Below are 5641 nucleotides of genomic sequence, written 5' to 3'. Positions count from 1 at the left end.
CTAAAACCCATTGACACATGGTTTACAAATTCAAGCAAGTTAGTTACTGTAGATTTCCCTTTACAAAATCCATGCTGAGAGAATGAAATTAAAGGAGAGATTAAGAAAATTATTTGGTCAGTGACAATAGCTTCAAAAAGTTTGGGTATAGCTGACATTTTAGCTATCCCCCTATAGTTCTCAACAGATGATCTAACTCCACTTTTATGCAAAGGTAATATAAAAGAGTTTTTCCACATTGACGGAAAAATACCTTGTTTAAGAGATAGGTTAAAAAGCTTAGTTAAGGGCAGATAGATATGTTTTGCGCAATTTTTAAGAAAGCTTGAGGGAATCATATCAGGGCCATATTTAAACGAATTTTTTAACGTAACTAAATAATTTAAGACATCTGTTTCAGAAATAATTGGTGTATTAATTACAGTACTCGGACATAACACTTGATGATATGGCACATTCATAGGGTAGTTTGAACAATAATTGGATTTGAAGAATTCTGCAAACATATTAGAAATAATATAATTGTCACATGACAATGTTGATTTATATTTCATCGCGGACGGAAAATTTGAAATCCTGCGTTTGGAGTTAACGAAATCATAAAACAATTTCGGATTACGAATAATATTATTTTTTACTTTGATTATGTAGTTTTTATAACATTTTTTGTTAAGTTCCTCAAACTGACGACGCAATTTAGAATATTTTAAATAGTCAACAAGAGCTCCAGTTCTTTTATAAAGTTTAAAAGCACGAGCTTTTTTATTTTTTAATTTACATAGCTCATTCGAATACCACAAATTTGAACTTTTTCTTTTGATAATAAAACATTTCGGAACAAATCTTTCAAAAATATTATAAATTGTTTCATTAAAATGTGATACATTTAATTTAATATTACCACTATAATCAGGCCAAGTCAATTTAGAAAGTTCACAATTAATCTTTTTGAAGTTAGCTTTCGCAAAGTTGAACCGAGAACAAAGGTCCTGTTTGTTGCATACAAGTAATTCGTCTATGATTTCGATATTAATTTCCAAGGCAGGGTGATAAGAGTCCTCTGGCAAAACTAAAGGATCAGATCGGACCACAGAAACTGTTGAAGTATTATCAACATAGACCAAATCTAAGAATTTACCAAACTTGTTCGGAATTAAGTTAATTTGGTTAAGACCCATCCCAGACATTTCTTCCAAAAACTCATTAAAGCTTAAACGAGTGCAAAAAGGGGTAATGCAATCGTCAACAGATTTCCAAGATACACACGGTAAGTTGAAATCGCCTAGAACAATTATGTAATCAGTATTCTTAGCAATTGAAAAAACATTATTTATTAAAGAAACATGCTGCGTATATACAGATAAGTCCGATTGAGGCGGAATATAAGATAAAGTTAGATAAATAGAACATTTATTAATACAAATTCGTATGCACTTAAATTCAATAAAGTCCACATGAGGAACTTCTACTTCTTCAGATGGAATTGAAGAATGCACAGCAAATAGTACACCCCCCCCCCCCCCCCGACTCTGTTCAGTCGATCGCATCTAAAGATTTGAAATTCACTATTTAATATTTCGTTATCAAAGATATGAGGTTTAAGCCAAGTTTCAGTAAAAGCGATGACTTTAAAATTACAATTAGTGCTGTTCAAATACAATTCTTTTAATTTTGTATTTAAACCCCTTACATTTTGATAGTGAATTTGTAATGAATTTTTTATAATTAGTTTTTTGAATCCGCGGCATTTTTTGGAATATGAGCAATTACAGTTTGTTTTTGTTGCTTTTGCTCGAATTCGCGCACGAAAGCACCAGGTGGCCAAAATGATTCATCAAGTAGCAATTGAAAATTAACAGCTGAAACGCCAATCTTGAAAGAAGATATGTTTCTTTCGTATTTAAAGTTAAATTTTCTGACATCAATATCAATATCGTTAATTTTCAATTTCGACGAGATGTAAAACTTTATATCTTCGATTGTGGTATCCGAAGCGAATCTCGAAACGAAAATTGATTTTCGAGCTGAACTATGTCAATGTCGTCCTATAACTCGTTCAGCTCATCGTTCCATCGTCTGCGGTATTCGCCGCTGCCAATGTTCTGAGGACCATAAATCTTACGCAAAATTTTCCTCTCGAAAACTCCTAGTGCCGTCTCATCTGATGTTGACATCGTCCAAGCTTCAGCACCGTAAAGCAGGACGGGAATGATAAACGACTTGTAGAGCTTGATTTTGGTTCGTCGAGAGAGGACTTTACTGTTCAATTGCCTACTCAGTCCAAAGTAGCACCTGTTGGCAAGAGTGATTCTGCGCTGGATTTCGAGGCTGACATTGTTCGTGTTGTTGATGCTGGTTCCCAGGTATACGAAATTATCTACAACTTCAAAGGTATGACTGTCAACAGTGACGTGGGAGCCAAGACGCGAGTGCGCCGACTGTTTGTTTGATGACAGGAGATATTTCGTCTTGTCCTCATTCACCTCCAGACCCATTCGCTTCGCCTCCTTATCCATGCGGGAAAAAGCAGAACAAACGGCGCGGTTGTTGCTTCCGATGATATCAATATCATCGGCGTACGCCAGGAGCTGTACACTCTTGTAGAAGATTGTATGAATTTTCCGACTTTTGTGCCAAAGACACCTTCTTTACCCACCCTGGCGTTAAAATCGCCAAGCACGACTTTTACATCGTGGCGGGGGCAGCGCTCATAGGTGCGTTCTAGGCGCTCATAGAAAGCATCTTTGGTCACATCGTCCTTCTCTTCCGTTGGGGCGTGGGCGCAAATCAGCGATATTTTGAAGAACCTCGCTTTGATGCGGATTGTGGCAAGACGTTCATCCACCGGGGTGAATGCCAGGACTCTGCGACGGAGTCTCTCTCCCACCACAAATCCAACACCAAATTTGCGCTCCTTTATATGGCCGCTGTAGTAGATGTCACAAGGACCCACCTTCTTCCGTCCTTGTCCCGTCCATCGCACTTCTTGGATGGCGGTGATGTCAGCCTTGAGTCGTATGAGGACATCAACCAGCTGGGCAGAGGCACCTTCCCAATTAAGGGACCGGACATTCCAGGTGCATGCCCTTATATCATTATCCTTAAAACGTTTGCAGGGGTCGTCATCAAAAGGGGGGTGTCTCATCCGAGGCTTTCGTAGATTTTTCATTGGTACTTCGTTTTTATGTGGTGGGTCCCAAGCCCTACGCATAACCGCATAAGCGGGCTTCGCCTTCTCACTTTAGCTCGCCTTCAAACGGATGTCTGTTGGCTACCCAGAGAATACTTGGTCTAAAACCGGAAGTCGTGAGCTGCTTGAACCATGTGGAGAAGAAACGTTTCTGGCCACTCCCAAGTGAATGACAATCAAAAACTTTCCTCACTTGCGTGAACTTCTACACATGATCCCATCCTCTAAATAGTACAATAATAAAATGTTATCCGAATGTATGAAATCGATATGTTTAAAATTTCAAGAAACTCGAATTTTATCTCAAAACTCGAATTTTGAAGTCAGTGGACACGATTTCTTGAAAAGTTATGAAGCGATTCTGTTGATAAATGTGCACACATCTTTATTACAACTATTTTTCGAATCAGTATATGGCGAAAATGTGACCACAAAAGTTAGTTTTTTATTCAAAATCTATCAAGTATTCAGTTTTTAATCTTTTCTTTTTTCCTCCGCTCATTAACAACAAATATTTTTGGTTTGTTGATTTGGATGAACTAATAATGAGATATGATGTCCACGGCAAGATCCTTTTTTTGGACACTTCATGGAAGATGAGGTACCAATGGCTAAGCTTTCGGAATTCGTAAATATAAATTTCACAAAATACTGTTTAAATATGTATCTTTAATATGCTGAATGAAATGTATGATTAGATACATTAAAAAAATTTAAATATACTGATATTTTCAACCTCTTAAACGCACCTAACCCCTTAAAGAAGACTGCATACAAATGTGCACTTAAAGTTTTTCAAATATTTGAATATTTTTTACCATTATAGGAAAAAATGCAATAACAATTTTATGTACTTACATACATAGGTATCCATGAATCTATTTATGTACGTATGTACATATACATATGTATATATTTGTTATTAAAATTTATTTTAAAAAAATCATTAAAAAGTGTTGATTAGAAGATTATTTTTTTTTCAACAATATTATTGGGTGGAATTAACCGGGGAAATTTAAAAGTAAAATTTTTTTTGATGACATATTTTTTGAACCAACTAAGCGGGAAAATCAATTAACCGAGTCCAATTATCCGAGAAAATTTACATGTGGTTTCATATGCTATATTTTTTGCCCGATAACACCGTTCAATTAAACGGGGAACCCAATTAACCATAGGATTAATTAAACGAAAAGTACTGTGTCATTAAGATGCCAGGAAAATATTACACACCGAATTTCACTGAAAGTGGTCGAGTAGTTTCAGAGATATGGAGATTACGGTTTACGGAGATATAATTCGTGGTAACCACATACATTTATACCACACCGTAGAAGTCCATCTGATTCGTTCACTTAGCAGTCTATAAATTAAGCACCAGAGAAAATATTGGAACAAAACTTTGCACAAATACTGCGTTTCCAGTGCGACATTACCCATCTTAAAATCACCGAAATCTATAACATTTCAAGGCCCCTGATGCCGAACATGTGGGCTTCAGTGCTTGTGACCTATTTTTACCTAAAATATACTTAAACCTCTCAGATATTCTAAATAAATTCAAATAACATCTGTTTTTCTAGTAGTGTGCCGAAATTGAGCAAATTCGGGCCAATACTTCCTGTAGCCCCCATATACCTAATATTTATAGAGATTTTCCTACTCCCAGTGAACTATAAACCATATATATTGGTTAATATGTGGCATGATATCCCATTAAGTGAACATATAATTTCGGATACGATGTAGGTACGTGGTGAAAATGAGTAAAAACGGTATAGGAATTATCCCAGCCCCAAATACTATATATAGTGATTCTTGTTATTCTAGTGAAATTTATGTCGAATACATGTATCGAATCGTGTGGTATTTTAATAACAATAAATAAATAACTTGCGAGAGTATAAAACGGTGTTTATGGTGTACACCCGAACGTAGCCCTTCCTTACTTGTTATTACATCTATTTTTAGAGTTAATTTGTGGCGAAAATTTTACCAAAAACGTGAGTTTTATTTTTAAAAATTTTAATATTTTCTTTTTTTCCATCGTCCATTAACTAGGTTTATCCGTGTTCTATCGAAATATTTTTGGTTTTGTAATTTTGTATGAATCAATAATGAGTTTTGCTGTCCACGTCAAGGGAGATGAAGCACCAACGGCTGAGTTTTCAGAATTTTTTAATAAAAATTTCATAAAGTAATATTTAAATATGTATCTTTGATGGTATAAATTAAAAAAAAAAAAATATTAAAAATTGTGTTCAACTGAAACCCACCTAACCTCTTAAATCTAAATTTGCCAATACCTAAAACGCTAGTTCCTTACTTTGATTCTTGTTATTACGATAGATAGTAGTTACACACGAAATATGCATTTCCTTATTTGCTTTAGTTTAGTAGCATTGCTGAAATTTAACTGTGTAGCATACGCCCTTAAGTATGTGAAAACGA

Source organism: Zeugodacus cucurbitae, chromosome X (assembly GCF_028554725.1).
Source record: "Zeugodacus cucurbitae isolate PBARC_wt_2022May chromosome X, idZeuCucr1.2, whole genome shotgun sequence".
Lineage (NCBI taxonomy): Eukaryota > Metazoa > Arthropoda > Insecta > Diptera > Tephritidae > Zeugodacus > Zeugodacus cucurbitae.
The sequence above is the reverse complement of the archived record's forward strand: the minus strand, read 5'-3'. Positions refer to the sequence as shown.